The sequence below is a fragment of the Nomascus leucogenys genome, chromosome 21 (genome assembly GCF_006542625.1).
Source record: "Nomascus leucogenys isolate Asia chromosome 21, Asia_NLE_v1, whole genome shotgun sequence".
Taxonomy (NCBI): domain Eukaryota; kingdom Metazoa; phylum Chordata; class Mammalia; order Primates; family Hylobatidae; genus Nomascus; species Nomascus leucogenys.
The window spans coordinates 28,479,789-28,499,295 of record NC_044401.1 but is presented as its reverse complement, the minus strand read 5'-3'; the positions used below and the strand labels follow the sequence as shown (position 1 = coordinate 28,499,295).

Genomic DNA, 19,507 nt, shown 5'->3' with positions numbered 1-19,507 from the left:
CCTTTTCTTCTCATTGCCTGCAATGTGGCAACCAGTCACAGGGAGGTGGGTGGGGGGGCGGTTTCAGCCCTGTTTGTGTTACAGCTCTTTCAGTCCCACCATTCAGTGGGTCCCAAGTTTTTGTCCCATGTGCAGAAAGAATGACATATGCAGACAACTGGAGAGTAAGCAAGGGAGACAGTGAGTGATAGAATAGCCCTTGAGAGACCCGAAGTGGGTAGTTCCTTTCCACATGCAGGTCCTTCTGATGAGCGCAGCCCTTGGTGGAGAAGAGACCCAGGACGGGCATCTGCAGGCAGGTCATCCTGACCTATCTTTACGCAGGTCGTCCCAATGAGTGTCCAGCTCTCAGCAGAGAGGAGACCTGGAGTGGGTGGAGCCCCTTTCTGCAGGCAGGTTGTCGTGAGTAGTGCAGCCCTCAGCAAACAGGAGACTCGGAGAGGGTAGAGCTCTTTTTTCTGCAAACACGTAGTCGGATGGGTAAGGAGACTCAAATTGGGTATCTCCCTCTCACAGCTGGTAGTCAGATGTCTCCGTGAGTCTGGCTGTGTGTGGGATTTTTATGGGCTCAGAAGGGAGGAAGTGCGTGCTGATTGGTCCATGGGCAGCCGTGGGCAGGACTGGGAAAAAGCACCATAAGTTCTCACTGAGGGCCGTGGACTCCAACTGGATTTGACAGCCTGGCCCTCAGGCTTCAGGGATGACAGCCAGCCCCCACACTTCAGGGCTTGAGGTGGGGGAAGGGGGCTTCACTGGGGACCCACTCCTTTATGCTCAGGAGCCTGTCTCCTGCTGCCATCAATCAGGTTGTCCAAGCCATCCAGAGTGTTTGTGCTGAGGGGTGCCTGCAGGCCCACTCTGAGCTGCCCTCAGCACCTCTTTGGCCTTGCTTCCATGCTTGTTAGTGCCCGAAGCCCAGAAGGGGCCGTGGCGGCGGGGTTCTGTCGTGTCAGCACCGCCCTGAGCATACAGACACCAGCTGGGTTGCAACAAATGTCCGGGCTTGGCTTCAGCTTTGCTCTGAAACTGGAGTGGGCGCTGGCAGCGGGGGGAGGGCAGGCAGCAGGAGCAGGCAATTCTGAGCCTGTCAGCGGAGGCTTCCCAGGCTCCCGAGAGCATAGGGATGCCAGGGTACCCAGCTGTGGCTGGGAGGCTGCAGCTGTGCCCAGGAACATAGGGCTCCTACCCCACCAACTTGGAAGAGGGTTCCCACCTGATCCCTGGCTCCCGCTGGCTCCATGGAATGTGCAGCCCCAGTCATGCCCTCCCTGTTGCAGCTGGCATCTTCACAGTGGCCACTCCAGATGGGCCACCACTGCCATCAATAGTTTATGTAGAAATTCCTAAGGATTTTCCTACAGATCTATCAAAAGGTAGAGGAAATAATAGGTGAGTTCAGCAAGGTTGCAGAATAAAAGTCAATACACAAAAATTGATTTTACTTCTATATGATATCAAAAAATAATTCTAAATTCAAATAAAAATACCATTTACAATAGAATAAGGATATGAAATACTTAGTAATAAATCTGGCAAAATATGTGCAAGACCTGTACACTGCAAATTGCACAATGTCTCCAAGATAAATTAAGAAACCTAAGTGAATGGTGAGTAATACCACCTTCATGGTTTGGAAAATTCCATATTTTTGAGATTTCTGCTTTTCCAAAATTGATATGTTAATTCAATTCAATCACATTCAAAACTAGTCATTTATCTTTTCTTTTAGAAACTGACACGTTGATTTTAACATTCATTTGAAAAGGCAAACCAACTAGAATGGCCCAAACTTTGCAAAAGGAGAATAAAGTTGGAGAATGCATTAATTATATACTATACTTATTTTAAAATGAAAATAAATATAACAATTCTAAAACTAGAGTTATTATCAAATAAACTTATTTTAGCTCATTGTAAAACTACAGTAGTCAAGACAACATGACTCTGATGTGAAGACAAACATATAAATTGGTGAAATAGAAGAGGAAATCTGAAAACAGTCCCACACATGTCTGTTCAATTGATTTTTAGAAAAATTGCCAAGGAACTCCGGTGGAGAAAGTTTAATGTTTTCCACAAATGCTATAACAATAGGATATTTATAGACAATAAAATTAAGCTTAATCCTTAACTCACTATGTTAAAACATTTACTCAAAGTAGAACATTGCCCTAAATGTAAAATAAAATAATACACTTTCTAGAAAAGGAAACTAAAATGAAAATCCTAGTGACCTTGGTTTGGGCAAATATTTTATAAATAGGAAACAAATACCAAAAACAATAAATAAAATATTGATAAACTGGACCTTATAAAAATGTAATGCTTTTGCTGTTTAAAAGACACTTGAGAAAATATAAGAAAAGTCACAGGCTGGGACAAAATATTTTCAAGACTTTTATCTAGAATATATAAATAACTTTTGCAACTCAATCACAATACAAACAACCTTTCAAAAAACATGGTCAAAAGTTTTGAATAGACAATTTACTAAAAAATATATAAAAATGTCCTGCAAGCACATGCACACAGACAATTCTGTATATGAATTGTTATTAGATAAATACAAATTAAAACCGGGATGAGATACCAGTACATGGCTTTTAGAAAGTTGAAAATTAAAAATCCTGACCAAGTATTGGTAAAGATGTGGAATAATTGAACCTATTGATATTAAATCCTTGGAAAGCAAACTAATCTATAGTTATAGGTAACAGACCAGAAATTGTCTGGGATTGGCTGAAGGGTAGAGGATAGGGCAGGGAGATCAGGAAGGAGGGATTATAAAAGAGCATGAGAAACCTTTTGGGGTGGTTAATATTTTCATTAACTTGATTACAATGATACTTCTCTAGGTATATTCACATGTCAAAAGTCATCAAGTTAAATTCTGTAAATATTTGCTGTTTATTATGCCAATTATTCTTAAATAAAGTCCTTTATTTTCTTCCCCCTGAGGTAGAGTCTCATTTTGTTGCCCAGGCTGGAGTGCAGTGGCATGATCTTGGCTCACTGCAACCTCTGCCATCTGGGTTCAAGCAATTCTCCTGCCTCAGCCTCCTGAGTAGCTGGGATTACAGGCACCCACCACCACGCCCGGGCCTGGCTAATTTTTGTATATTTTAGTAGAAACAGGGTTTCACCATGTTGATCAGGCTGGTCTCGAACTCCTGACCTTGTGATCCGCCCGCCTCAGCCTCCCAAAGTGCTGGGATTACAGACGTGAGTTCTAAAAAAGAAAGAAAGGAAAGGATCCTGTTTGTAGGAGGTATGTCTGTGCAGTTTCCAAGCCAACTTTGAGACAGTAGCGCCATTATATCTTAAGTCAGTAATAAAGTCACTTTATTATGCTTTAATTGTCAAATCATTACGGGGGATAAACTTTTTAAACTCACTTTTGAAATGTTTTCGCTTTCTAAGTTTCTTTATTTCTTGTATCTTCCATCCTCCCACTGAATTTCTGAAGACTCCTTCTTACCCTTAAATGTTTTGGATGAAAAAGTGATGTGTTTTGTGATTAAAATCAAGAACATCCTTCCAACACATTATACATTTTATACACACTGGAAATTTATGTCATAATGTAATTTCTCTTGTAGCTTCAAATAATATTTTTTTTCTGCAAATTATCATCAGGAAATCTTGTATAAGGAAAATTATCTGTACTTCCTAAACTGACAAAAAGTAACACTGAACTCTTAACTAGCAGCTAATATAAAATAGCAATTGCTTTTAATAAATCATCCCAAGAAGCTATTGCTGGCCTTAATGGAGAGCTCATTGAAAAGCCGTGGACATGATATAATGACAATTGAGTTGTTTCCTTTATTCAGTATATTGGCTAAGCTTTGGTTTTACTACTATTTAGCTCAGATAATATAAATGATGGTTAATCTTAAATTATAAAAATAAAATTACACTATCATTTTCTCAAATGTATATCGTATATAGATAAAACACAAGGTTAGGTACAGTTGATGAAGTAAAGGCTTTGAAACTCTTCAGTGAATATAAGAGAAATAAACTCTCAGTTGTAAAAGAGCCACAGGTGCTTTGCATTTGTTTTACTCCCTCCTCCATATCCCATTTCTATTCCACGTCATTTCTCCCTTCTCATGGAGACATTTTATCCTCAATGTTCTGGAGTTTCCACATTTTTTTCTTTATTTTTTTAATCCAAACCTTTTCTCAAAACTTGATCATGTTATAAAATCTTCACAAATTACTTCTTCAAGAGATGACGATATTTATGTCAAAAGTCTGAATTTGCATTTATTATTTTGATAGGAAATATTTATATCAAAAAGTGAGTTATATAGATATTTTACCTTTAGTGAAAGATGAGGAGAGTCTTTTATTTGCTATTAATTTATTATGTGGCTAGAGTATCATGATGTGGGGTGAGAGAAGTTTGGATATATCAAATAGGCGGCTGGACTTTGCTACTATGAATGAAGTCACACAATATAGTTGGCCCTGCACTCTGGCTGAGTGGATGGATAAGAAATATACAGATGTTCATTCATGAGACCTCAAAATTAGGTATCTTCTGATCCAGAAGTTGACCTAAAGTGTGAATTGTTTGTAAAATGAAAGAGTTTAAGCTGACCTCCTAATTCACATTTATTTTCTACAGGTTTTGTGAAGGGAAAAGATGATATGATTCTATTGCACTATATTAATTTTGTAGTACCTTTTATTTATTTATGTTTACTAGAAAAAAAAACCCAGGTGACTTCTGAGGTCTTCAGAATCACTGCTCTGAGTTCAACTGACAGACCTCTAGATTACATTTGTATTTTCAAATCAGCCAGCTTTCTATAATGGTTATCTAAAAATAGAAGAAAGAAAATGAAAACAAAGTTTTTGAAAACTCCCTTGTGATATCAGGCAATAATTTAAAAAGTTTTATCCTCACTCTTTCTGGAGTACATTCTAATATGGAATTTGATACCACTTAAAGTTGAATTTTTTATGGGAGGGAGAAATAAGATTTCCACATTTCCTTTGATATTTGCATAGTTTATTTTCTGTTAGATTTGATTATGTTTTTCCTTCCTGTTTCATGAATATTGATTTTCTGTCTCTGTATGGAACAACAAACACTGAATGCGCACAAAAGAACACTGCTCTAGGTTCTTGAGAAACATTAATAAATGAAACAAAAATATTCCTCTGCAATGTACATTCTAGACTTTTTTCTTGAGTATTTTTAGCAAGCAGATCTAACATTTATTATTGTAGGAATGCTATTTTCAGAGAACACTGAAATAATTTAGATTTTATTTTAATTGAAAGAGCTCTTTTTATCTGCCTCACGTCTGTTAAAATATAATTTTCCGGCAGGTAAAATTGTGACTCTCATACTAATATGAAATGAACAGTTGTCAAAGATTTTATTTAACTCACTAATTAATGAGGAATAGAGTAAGATGTTAGGACTAATTCAAATGTGAATTATCAAGATTGATCTTCTGTACAAGATTCATTTGCATTGCCATGAGTGGGAATCATTTCCAGGAAGTATTTGCATTATTTCAGGTTCTCCAGGTTAACGTCTGTCTATCACAGATGGATACCTCTGTAGAATTAGATAATCCCAGAGGGGCAGTTATACAATGCTCAGCATTCCACTCAAAGGACACCCAGTGATCTCTTTTTCTCATTTCAAACTCTTGCACAAATTTTCCTGACTTAGCATATTTGCCATTATACTGGTGTTGTTACAATTTTGCTAAGCCTCATTAAAGTATCACACTTGATAATTAGAAAAAAATATTTTATTATGACTTTTAAAAATTGGTTCATCATGAAATTGAATTTAACTGAAAGATAAAATAAGTGAATTCTAGAAACAAAGGCTTTGAGAATTACTTACTTTAGATTGCAATTCATTTGTTTAAATTATAGTATCCAAATTCTCAACCAGTTAGTGGAGTGAGACTCCATCTGAAGTAAATGTTGATGCCTGGGAGGTAAAGTTGTTAACTACTCCCCTAAATTATCATAACTTTAGCCAATTTGAAAAAATACAAGGAAAAAATTTCTTTACTAAATTTTAATCACTCTAAATTTCAAGGTATTATATCAAAAAGTAACCATAACCACTTATCTCTTATTTTGCCTCACTGATTTTTCCCTATTTATTTTCACAGGTCAATAACTAGAGCATGCAAAGTAATTCTTCAATTTCCTGTGTGTGCTTTTCTCATGAAAACCAAGTAGTTTAAGTACTATGAAAGTAGCTATATTTTGAATTTTATATTTACTGCTTAAAAGAGTAGATGTATATACTTTTTAAAAACAGATTTCTTTCTAACAGTTGCTTTTGTTTTTCTTGGTAACTCTTGAATATTGTCAATCCTATGTCAACATTTAAGTTTAAAAAAAGCTCTTCTTAGATTTTAGTTTTCTGTTACAATTATTTTATTCCTATTTTAGACATGACTATAATATGTAGTTCTGCACAATTTCATGACCTATTTTTGTTTATATTTTTCTATATTATCCGGTGAATACATCAATTTGAAGAGATAAACTTTCATTCTGTCATGAGTAATACCTACTCAAAGAACATAGTAGTATCACCTCACCCGTATCTCCCCACATCAAGTTCAGTGCAGACCCAGTAATTTCCTTTTCCCTACAACAAAATGGAGTTAATCCATCTTGTCCACTAACACAAAGTACATGAAATATTTCACAGGCAATTAAAGTGACAGAAAAATATATAACTCTTGCCGGAACCAATTTGGGATGCACCTTGTGAGCTGCTTTCTCGGGCACCTCTGCACCAACTTTGTTTCTCTGCTCTGCCACTATACAGTAGTTTCATTTCAAGTCACGGATTCTGGATACCAACCAAGATGGCAAATGAAAAATAACACAGCCAGGGCCATTTCACCCACCAGTGATCTCTGTCTGTGAGATAATTCCTCCCTGAGGTTTCTTTCTCTCCACTACTGTGTTCTTAAAGGCCTAACACAGGGCAGCGGGCTGATGCCACTGTCTAAGGTTTCAATTAAGACATGTGGAGATATCAAAGAAGTAACAAACAGGCCTCCGCAACAATGCCTCATGGTTTGCTCTCAGTTCTGGTTCAGAGATGGCAAGATACTTGAAAAATGTAGTTCATTAATCCTCACAACAGACCCCGGAGGTTGAGAGGACAGAAACGGAGCCAGCAACAGGATCGAGTTTGAATAGTTTCTCTGTTGGTTGTGTACATTTGGAACTGACTGTGAAATCTATGTGGACATACTGAACCCTATGGTTAACCTCATGGTGCAAATGTGTTGATCAAAGGCACTCTGTCAGTATCTGATTAAGAGCCATGTAAGAACACTGAAGACATTTCCTTCTGCTTAACAACTCTGATTACAGGGGGCTCCTGGAGTGAGTTTTCCTGTAAGCAGTCAAGCAGGTCCCTGGGCTCCAGCTGTAGCTATAGGGTTTCCCAATGGCAGAGCTTCCTGTTGCTGAAGGCTTCAATTCATTCACAGCTTGTAAATCAGTAGCCTGTAAATCAACAGATTGAGCTACTACTGTTTAAAACACAGTTTCCTCAACAAGCTTCCTTCTGGTTTTGTTTTCATATATCAAGGGTATGAAAAAAAAAGATTCCAAATTTTAACACCTGGACCGATGGGGTCTCAGCAGGAGGGTATGTGGCACTAAGCTCTGCAGTTTTGTTTTTGTTTCAGCAGAGCAAGGACTTAGTGACTAAAATCAAGTCAGCATTTCCTTAGAGAAATGACAGAGGACTATTTTAGAAAACTGAAAATTTCTTATGCTGCATGCACTGCAGCAATTTTTAATGTCCGATAAGTAGTACAACAAAAAGCTAAAACTGGAATGAAAATCACGACATAAATTGTTTTACTCTCCAGTATTAAACATGTATAGATACGACTTTGAAATTGATCTGAAGTGTTTAATCCAACTATTTTGAAGATTTTATATGGTTTAAAGACTGTTAAAACTGAATCAACAGCAAAAGGATTGATTAATTGCAGAAAATCTTCTATTATTAATGATTAATTGCACAGAAAGCTATACATCAAGAAAGCTAACTGAAAATGTGTCAAACATCTAAATTATGGCTTCATCTATTATTATAGAGTATGTTAGATGGCAATAACAGGTACCATATAGTCTATACAATATTATAATAAGCTTTCATTCATTATGGTCATGGTTATCTGAAAGAGCAGAATTATGTGAAAAGTAATTTGTAAATCATAATATTATGTTCAAAGTTAATATTAAGTGTTGATAATGAGTAGCCAAGAAAATTAATAATTGCATTTTATCCTGGCTCCTATATGAAATGCAACAAACTCACATGGAAACTTAATTTATTTTCGTTGTCAGAAATCTGGAACTATCAATATATTGATTCTATTCATATGATTGTCTCTAGGTTCTACGAGAATGGTAGGGAAGAGAATTTGGGAACTAATCCTTTGAATAACATTATCATTATCCTTTAAGCAGACTTGGATTTGAGGGCTGATCCAGGTTCTGGGAAATGAGTCTTTATAAGCCAGAAATCTCCCTCTGAGATAGGATAGAGATGATGTCTTGCTCCATTTTGGTAAGAAAGGCTAAGAGCGACACAAATGTTCACACACTACTAGCTCCCAGCATTGCCCCTGAGGGACTTGGTCGAACTTTTTAGACACGGAAGTATTATTTCCTAGGAAAACACTACATAGTGAAGGTCAAAATAGGTAAGTTAGGAGGCAAATATTACTTGGAGGTACAAAGGTTTTCTTTTAGCACAAAGGAGATGAAACTCAAGAGTCAGAGGAGCTTAGTGGCAACATTTGGAGGCAAGTGGCAAATAAACTATTCCCAACCTTTGGGGAAAGGAAAGCACAAGACATAAAAAATATCCCTCCCTAGTGAACAAAAGCGAGAATTACAATTAACATCCAGAAATTACAATCCTAAAGAAAGGGAAGTGGAATAAAATTTCAGGAATAAGTTTAGATGGTATTGGAATTCAGGTCACCCCTCATGAAAGCTGAACACTAGCTATTATGTCTTATGGTTGATATTGCCTGACAAACAACTATATATTCCTATGTAATTCAGTTTGAAAATGAAAACAGTCCTATATTTTTCCACCTATCGGTTTCCCATGCTAATCTTTATCAAATTGTTTCCCTCTGTCCTCAAACCCTCTCTACATATCTACCCATCACATTAGCCACTCATTTTTTTTTTTTTTCGGAACTCCCATTCTTCCCCAAGGGGACCACAAATACATACCTAAGAAGTATAGACTTAGGAAAAGAGAGAAGCATTTTGCAGATGCCTGCAGGAGAGAGGCTGGATTTGATATAGACAGCTTGAGGACCTAGAACTAGGACCAATAATTAGTAGATACAGGAAAGCAAAGTCTTCTCAGAACAAAGCTATAGTTATTAAATTTGGAAATAACTAATTTACAATTAGTTACTTCCTATCACTGGAAGCATGTTATAAAAGTGGAGTGGCCAATTACTGTCAGCATGTTGTAGAATAAAGTCCCTTCCTGAAATGAAAGTCGGCAATGCAATTTTTAAAATTCACTTTTAATAGGTAAACATTATTAGAGTAACAAATCAAATCAGTTTCAAAACATGATTTGTGTATACTCACACACTTGTAGTCATTGCTGTCAGTTACTGTCACATTAAAACAATTATCCAAAAATCATGAAAATTTCTTGCTGCAACACTTAGTATTATTGTACCCTCGTAAGTCCTCAATTAATTGTAAATAAATTTGTTATCAGCAGCCTTATTTGTATTTGATTTGGGCTCAGAATACTTTTCAGACAATGGAAAGGTTGTTGATAGCTTATGAGCATAGAAAAAATCATCTTAGGAAGCATGGCTAGGTATTCAAATTACCAGTACCATGATCCTAGATCTTAATAATTTTATTGTGAATCCACTTACCTAAGCCTCCTAGTTTATGAATTTTACTTTTTAGTTTCATGACTGAAGTAGGTAACCTGACAAAATTTAAGGACATTTAGAAATACGTACTTTGCTGGGACCAGTTGTGATATATCTTCACTTGGGAAGAAGTGGCTTTTGCCGGCAGCGAAGAGCTCAAGGTTCTCCTGCCTCTGTTTGAGAGGCCCCTGGTGATTTGAGGACTGATTCATGTTCAGTTCCCTGGAGAATATAGTTAAATCGAGAAAAAAACAATCATCATAAATCATATATCAAGACGTAACATTTTTCACAGAACTCAGAGGCTACTCCAGTCATGACACTTGAATGACATACAATAATAAGGCACAGGGACCTCCAATTATCAGATCAAGGTGGTCTCAGAAAATGGTAGTGTTTTTTTTTTTTAAATTGCAATATGTGGCTAAAACATTGTGATTAAACACTAGGTCAGGTTAGCAGAGAAACCATCTCATCTTAGTCCCTATACAACTCATTAAATTGAAATTTCAGCAAAATGTAACAGAATTATAGGAAGAATCACATAAAGTGACTCAGAAATGGGAAATACTTGCTGCATCAGATCTCTGTCTTAAGGGTTTTTAAAAATCTATTATATACAACTTTGTTATAGAGATAAAACATTATAGAGGACTGGGTAGTACATTCAAAAGTAATAGCTCAAATTTCCACACATTTTCTTCAGTTGTTTAGATCTCATAAACTAAATATTTTCTTTAATTGTCAAAGATTTGTACATGTTAAAACTATACACATATATACATTACAAAAAATATTCTTAGGTCTTGGTAAAATTCTCACTATTAGATTTAAGTGAAACAGTTCCTTTAAAAATTCAAAACATTCACTCTATTAAAACTAAGAGAGAGTCTATTGATAAATATTATTTTTATGGCCATTACCTGGTAATTCATGGAGAAAACTGAACTCAAAAATCAGAGATTAAATCTCCAATGCCTCCCTTTTACCTACTCCCATCCACCATTTGTGGGTCTTCCAAAGCTTTCCTTAACCTGATTTCCAAATTTATCTCCCACTGTTCATGTATAGTATCATTTTTTGCTAATATCACCGTTATTTGTCATTATTTCCCACACATACCTTATACTTTCTTACCTTTTACCTATTTCCAGCAATTTGTAAAACCAGAATGCTTATGAAAACCATACTCATATTTTAGGATCTCTTTAAAATATCTTCTTGTTTACGTAGTTTCACAAATCTACTCCGAACCATAGTGGATCCCTCTTTTTCTAAACTTCTTACACTTAGTATACAATTCTTCCCAAACTTTTCATTTCATGACATGTGCAGAAAACCAGTAGAACCGTATAGCACACTGAGGTAAGCTAGGATGTCTTTTTACAAGATCGGAGACAACCTAAATAGAGGCTCCAAAGGCTGCAGATGCAACAAGCCCATTGGTGATGAGTACTTTAGCACGGCTGTAGCCAGGTATGCCTGCAGAAGAGAAATAAATTCTGTATCAATTATTTGACAGTTTTTCAGGTGCTGTCTTATATGATTACCTCTATCATTCCTCATTACTGGACTTTTCTTGTCCTATATCCTGAACAGATCACCTACTGTTTGAAAATAGGATTAATGTCTTATAATTGTATTTATTTATTTAAAATTGTGGTAAAATATGCATACCATAAAATTTGTTATTTTAACCATTTTAAGGGTCTAGTTAGTGACATTAAGTATATTCACATTGCTGTGCAACTATTACCACTGTCTACCTCCAGAACGTTTTTCATCTTTTCAAACTGAAGCTTTAACCATTATGCAGTAATTCTGCATTCGCCTCTTCCCTTAGTCAACCACGCATTCTACATTCAGTTTCAATAAATCTGACTACTCTAAGTACCTTTCATAAGTGGAATTATACATTATTTGTCCTTTTGTGACTGACTTATTTCACTTAGCATAATGTTTTCAAAGTTCATTTATAATTGTTTTAGACATGATTGTAATATGTTGCACACCACCACCTAGAAGATTCTCAATATGTATTATTTGTTTATTTTTCAATGCTCTTCTCTGAGCACCTTACATTTAATAGCAACAATTTAAGTATGAGAGGATTTCGTTTCTGACTACATTAGAAATTGTGAATCATCTCTAAGTGCTATTGCACTTGATATCTTTGATTTTCTGTTAAACTCTTGTAATAAGAATCAATGTGGCCATTTGTTTGAAGGGAGTTATTACTGTCTTAGCTACTAATTGACTTTAATCAATGGATTATAGTTTATCACCCAAAATTGCATTGTCTTCAATTGACCCTAATAATTCAATTATTTTAAATTAGATTATAGTGTCACAGTCATTGATAAGACTATGTATCTTGATAGTTCTTGTTCTTCAGAGGGTGTCTAATAGACTTGTTAAAATTACTGTTTCTAAAATTCATAATTTTCTTGTAAATGATTGTTAGTTGTTTGTCTATATAAGTAAATTTAGTACACGGCACTTCTTTGTTATTGGTTAAACTAACAACCTTATCCTCTGTGCAAGATTATATCTATAATCTATGTCATACTAATAAAAACTAGCCAATAAATAATTTATTAATATTAAAATAAAATAATTTTTGAAAATAATTTAGACTTGTAAAATGAATACCTACAAAATTTAACCATTTTTTTCTAGTGCCTACCTTGTTCCATGTTTTCTGATTTCTGTTGCTTTTCATTACATAATTCAATGGTTTTCTAAAAAAAATTATAAATGAGTTTACCTACACAGTCCTGCAAGCAATCTAGATAAAGCATATTGCTGCAGAATGCTTTTTTATATTGAGGTCTTTATTCTCTTCTTATAGATTTATTTTGAATATTTCTTGGCTGTTGCATCTGGGCATCATGACATTTAAAGCTGTAATCTGATTTCATAGAGGCATTGACTCTAAGAGAATTAAGCTAAAATGATTAATTTACATTGTACATAAATATGTAAAATAATGATAAGACATTTGATTAAAACAGGCTTATAATAGCAAGCAACAGCAATAGTGACTAAGATAATACAGATATTTTGCTACTTCACATCCCAACTCCCAAGGTATACTAAATTTTTCTGCATAAATTTCCTACTAATTTTAGTTCTACAATTGTTGATGAGGGTTTCACAGAACAAAATAAAATTTTATGAACAGTTATGGAAAAATATTCTGGTACCAGGATTTTTTTTTTTTTTTTCGGATGGAGTTTCACTCTTGTTGCCCAAGCTGGAGTGCAATGGCACAATCTTGGCTCACTGCAACCTCCGCCTCCCAGGTTCAAGTGATTCTCCCACCTCAGCCTCCTTAGTAGCTGGGATTACAGGCATGTGCCACAACGCCTGGCTGTTTTTGTATTTTCAATAGAAATGGAGTTTCACTGTATTAGCCAGGCTGGTCTTGAATTCCTGACCTCAAGTGATCTGCCCACCTCGGCCTTCCAAAGTGCTGGGATTATCTGGTACCAGTTTTAAAATAAAAAAGAAAATATAAATTTGATATTTCTAATCCATTACATCGAATGTAAGACTTCAGATTTATCTACAGGAAAACTTCCCTATTAATAGTTAATTTAGATGAGAGCATTTCCTTATTGCTAAACTTCAGGGATTTTTGTTGCATGAGTGATAATATAAAAAAAAAAACTGCAGATAATGCACACATTATAAATATATTCCTCAAATAAACAACATCATAAAGTATGATTAACTTGTAACTTATCATATTCTACTCATATTCTTAACCATTCAATAAATAAACGATATGGTTTATGTAAAATGGAAATCCATATTTTTTTACGCCCGTTTTCCTGGTCCAGACCTTATTCACTTTATAATCCAGGACTTGATTAAAAAAACAGAAGCCACTGTATGCAAAATATAAATGGTTTAATATAAATTTAGATGACTGTTGTTAAGAACTGGCAGACTATTAGCAAGAAGTCTATTAAAAATCAGGTAAGCTATCGCCAAACATTAAATAAGCATATACTGGAAAGCTCACTTTAAAGCATCAAGGTGATCATATGTTGTTTTCCAAGATTTACTAGAAAGCTCCTGTAATTCTCAGGAATTTCTATGAAGCTTTCACCTCTTATCTTAGTTATTAGCAACAAAGAGTGCTTAGTGAAAAGTGGGAAACCACTGAGAATCTCAAATCTCCATGCATATGACTACATTTGATTTCTCCTTCTTTTCTGTCTTTCATATCTTGGACTGGGTCTCCTTCATTAGCAAATTAACCTTGAATAAAACAAGAAAGACACTTCTAGCTAATACAGTTCCTAACATGCAGAGCAGACTGGGAAAAAGATAGTGATAATGTCAAGTTGAAAACTGATAACCTGACAATTTATTTTTGCTGTATGTTGCTTTTTCATTTTGCAATTTTGAGTAAGCTTTAGGTTAACGTGCTATAACTACCCATATAACTGAAGAATTTTCATTCTCTCCTTGAAAGAGGAGATGCAAAGTCTGATATGCCATTCACACATCTCAGTGTGAAGTTCATTTATCTTCTAATCAGTTACAAACTATGTATCCATATATACATATGTGGATATAGATGTATTTATAATTGAAGCATTGAAATATCAGACTAAGTAATATTAATGCATTTATATTCAGTATAAGGAAAAGGGTAAAATGGAAAAATTAGTTAATGTATGCAAATATATAACTATTAAATAAAAATAATTAAATCTACAATAAGAGCACATTCACGAAACTGGATACATGGCCATGGATGGTATTTGCAACTTCTTTCCTCCACTAACCATTTTATGATCATCTTGATTTTAGCCGCCATCTTAGCATGCCAGGGAGTTTTACCTGGCGTGGTGACTGTGCCTTTATGCATGAAAGACTTGCGTTATTAGTGGTCCTGCCTAGGTTGGGTTTCTGCACTTTGCATTAGCTTTTACTTTTGAACATGAAAACCACCACATTAGTCCCATTATGTATTTATAGCTCTCTGTTTTGAGTCATCCTTGCCAAGATAGTAAGCCTTTCCTTTACCTCTGGATTCAACAGCATAAAAAACTAATGTGACTAAAAGACAGCTGAACATCTCAGCTTCCTTTTCAATTGAGCTTTCGTTGTTTCCACTGGTGAGAACACTCTGATGTCAAGCAGAGTCTGAGGTGGCTGGTAAAGAGGACAGGCTGGCATACATCGTATAGCTTATCTTATCTACTTGATTATTGAGAGCCTCCTATGCATCCTGTTGATGTGTATGCAATTAATTTGTGCCTTTACAAAAGGTCCATTCGAATATTTCTACTCTAGAACATGTCACTAGTGTTGTTGTTTTTTCCTCTAAAATTCAGCCAAATCATTAGTCACTGCCCATGAAATTATGTAGATATGTGTCTCTGGCCATTTCTTTCAGAAAGTGAACACTCAAAATTAATGTTTAAAGTTCTGCTGACTGGGAGGATTACTTATACTATTACCTCCTAGGGCCACTGCTGAATGAAGAAGGCTACAGCTTAGTAAATACACACACATCAGTCACAGTGATGACTATCAATAAGTAACCACAAATGCTTCTTTGGGTAAAATCATTCTCACTACTATTCCAATCATGCTATAGTAACGAAGCTTATCTTGTTTCTGAAGGTGAAGTACTGCCATTGTTCTTTCCTTCTCAAAGACTCTATTATTCCCCACTGGATTCAGGAAGCTGTTTTCAATGGTGGCATCTTACACTGTAATTTGTGGCCTAAACATAATTGTTTTTAATAATGTAGTTACTCTTTTTATCTCTGTAAAGAGAAGCTTAAAATCCTCAGTCGGAGAAGGAAGGCTGCTTCTACAGGAAAAGACACAAATTAATTGGATACTCACCAACAGGATGCATAGGAAGCCCTCAATAATCTGGTAGATAAGATAACCTATACTATGTATAGGTTAAAAGAGTGAGAGAGTTAAAGTGAAATCACATGGGCAGGCCAGGTGTCATTAGGAGAGCTGAGAGAGCTCCTGTTAGTGGTCAGGGGCTGGGTTTGACTATATAGTAGGCATGTGTTTGGTGGGTCATTATGTGTCATCATATAGATAAAGGCTTACTAGCAGTGTAAAGACATAAGCCTGAATAAGGGCTATGGCAAATTCGAGAATGGTCAGTAGGATTAGAATAATGAGAGCGATTGAAGCCGTGGGAAGACTAATAGTTGATAGTGCTAGTGTGGCTCCTCCGATTAAACGTATTAGTAGGTGTCCGGCTGTAATTTTGGCTGTTAATCGCACAGCTAATGCCATTGGTTGAATGAATGGGCTAATAGTTTCAATGATCACTAGTATAGGGATAAGTGGCATAGGTGTGCCTTGTGGTAAAAAGTGAGCTAAGGAGACTTTTGTTTTAAAGCAGAAGCCTGTAATTACTCTGCCTGCTCTTAAGGGGATTGCTATACCTAGATTTATTGATAATTGGATATTTGGTGTAAATGAATGGGGTAGAAGCCTGAGGAGATTGGTTGAGGCAATGAAGAGTATTAGGGAGATCAGTATAAGGGATCAGGTTCGTCCTTTAATATTATGGGTAATTATTATTTGTTTTAGTACAAGTTGAACTAATATTTGTTGAATGGAAATCAATCGGTTACTAATTAGATGAATGGAGGTTGGAAATAGTATGGTGGGAAGTAAAATGATTAATACTACTGCAGGTAGACCTAGAATTGTCAGGGTAGTAAAAGAGGTGAATAGATTTTCATTCATTTTAATTCTCAGGGGGCTTTGTGTTTTGTGTTTTGATTATTTTTGGTGTAGGGGGTGTATGATAATTGAAATTTGATCATTTTAACTGAATAAATGGAGAATAAAGTTATGATTGTTGACAGGATAACAATGGATCATGTAGAAGTATCTAGTTGAAGCATTCACTGCAGAGCGGTATAGATCACCTCAGTCTTCAACTTAAAAAGTTAATGCTGGGTAGCTTTGCAGTTATATTATAGTGCAGATATGGATCAGGTTTCGATGTATTTTAAGATTAATTCAAGGACAATAGGTATAAAACTGTGATGAGACCCACAAATTTCTGAGCACTGTCCATAATAAAGGCCTGGTCATGTAGCAGTCAAGGTAGTTTGATTTAAGCGTCCAGGGATTGCATCTGTTTTGAGGCCCAGTGAAGGGATAGTTCACGAGTGCAGGACATCTTCAGATGAGATTAATATACGGATGGGGATCTCTACTGGGAGAGTTGTTTGGTTATCAACTTCGAGGAGGTGAAGTTCTCTGGCTTTAAGTCTGCTCTTGGGACTATATAAGAATCAAAGCCTAATTCTTCAGTCTATATGTTCATAGCTTCAATATCATTTGCTTTGACGGTAAGAGAAGGGTTGTTAACCTCATCTGTTATGTACAGAATATGTAAGGATGGGAGGGCAATTAAAATGAAGATAATGGCAGGTAAGATAGTTCAGACAGCCTCGATTTCTTGGGCATCTATGATGCTAGTATGAGTTAATTTTGTTGTGAGTACTAGGGAGATAATAGAGAGGACCAGGGAACTAATTAGGAAAATATAAGAGCGTGGTCACGGAAAGTGAGCAGTTCTTCTATAATAGGGGATGTAGCATCTCAAAGGCCTACTTGAAATGGATGAGCCATTAAGACCTACAGGATTTAACCTATAAATTAACTTGTACAAAGTTATGTAATGATTTTACTAGTATCTTATCGAGAAAGTCATAGAGGTTATGGGATTGGCTTGAAACCAGTTTCTGGGGGTTCAATTCCTTCCTTTCTAGTTTAGGTTTTCACGTAGATTGGCTCTTCCAATGTGTGGTAAGGTGGTGGACAGCTGTAAAGCCACTCTAAATTAGTAGATGAATGTTCAATTGTTAGAACTTTTTGTTTTGAAGCAAAGGTTTCTCAGATTATAACGATTATTAGCATAACTGCTCTTAGTGAGATAAATGAGCCTACAGACGAGATAATATTTCATGTGGCAGATGCATCAGGATAATTGGAGTAACGTGAGGGCATAGCGGATAGGCCAAGGAAGTGCTATGGAAAAACGGTTAAATTAACACCTATAAATACAATGGTGAAGTGGATTTTGGCGTCGGTCTGATTAAGTATATAACCTGAAAATTGGGGAATCAGTGGACAAAGCCTCCTCGATGGCGAATACCGCTCCTATCGATAGGACATAGTGGAAATGGGCTACAACGTAATATGTATCATCTTAGACAGTATCAAGTGATGAATTAGCTAGTACAATGCAGGCTAGACCTCCTGCTGTGAAAAGGAAGACGAATCCCAGGGCTCAGAATGTTGCGGGAGATCATTTGATGTTACTGCCATGCAGTGTAGCTAATCAGCTAAATACCTTGATGCCAGTAGGGATAGCAATAATTATGGTAGCGGAGGTGAAGTATGCTCTGTGTCTATGTCTATTCCTATTGTAAATATATGGTAAGCCCATATGATAAATCCTAACACGCCAATTGATACAATGACTCACACTATGCCCATATACCCAAATGGTTCCTTTTTTCCAGAATAATACGTTACGATATGGGAGATCATCTCGAAGCCTGGTAGGAGAAGGATATACACTTCAGGGTGACCCAAGAATCAGAATAAATGTTGATACAAGATAAGGTCACCCCCACCAGGAGGGTAAAAAAAAGTAGTGTTGAGGTTACAGTCAATTAACGGCTATGACTGGGAGAGAAAGGAGTAGAAGGACTGCCGTAATGAGGACTGATCAGATGAAAAGTGGTGTTTGATATGGCTGAGGGTTTTATGTTAATGACTGTGGTAATAAAGTTAATGGCCCCTAAAATAGAAGAAACAACTGCCCAGTGGAGTGAGAAGATGGTCAGATCCACAGAGGCTCCTGCATGTGCTAGGTTTCCACTAAAGAGGGATAAACTGTTCAGCCGGTTCCAGCACCGGCTTCTACTATTGAGGATGAAAGTAGGAGTAGAACAGATGGAGGGGGAAGTTAAAAGCTCATATTATTCATCCGAGGGAATGCTGTATCGGGTTCACCAATTATCAGCGGGGCTAGCCAGTTGCCGAAACCCCCAATTATGATTAGTATTACCATAAAGAAGATTATGACGAATGCCTGGGCGGTAGCAATAACATTGTAGATCTGATCATCTCCTAGCAGAGTTCCTGGTTGGCCTTGGTTGGTTTGAAGAATGGCATTTGTATTATTTTCTAGGGCTAAAAATGTTCCATAAACTAGGTGGTTTGCACAACAGAAATTTATTGTCTCACAGTTCTAGAACCTAAAAGTCCAAGATCACCAAGATCAAGCTATCAACAGGGTTGGTTTCTTCTGAAGGCTGTGAAAATCTGTTCCATGCCTCTCTACCAGCTTCTGGTGGTTTGCTGACAATCTTCGTGCTCCTTGGCTTGTAGACGCATCACTCTGATCTCCACCTCAGGTGCACATGGCATTCTCCATATGTGTAATCTGTCTCCATGTCTGCATTTCTTCTTTTCTTGTGGATATCAGTCAGATTAAGGCCTGCCTTATTGGCCTTATCTTAATGAATTAAATA

The 19,507-nt window shown here is 36.3% G+C and overlaps 1 long non-coding RNA gene across 1 annotated transcript; it reads right to left on the bottom strand.

Annotated features, from left to right (window-relative positions):
• Positions 1 to 3,057: 3,057 nt before the first annotated feature.
• Positions 3,058 to 18,640, bottom strand: LOC115832150. The gene is made up of 3 exons (XR_004027588.1): positions 18,499 to 18,640; positions 12,189 to 12,191; positions 3,058 to 3,068 (listed from the first exon to the last, which is right to left on the bottom strand). It is a non-coding gene; the product is annotated as an uncharacterized LOC115832150 (long non-coding RNA).
• Between the last annotated feature and the right edge of the window lie 867 nt (positions 18,641 to 19,507).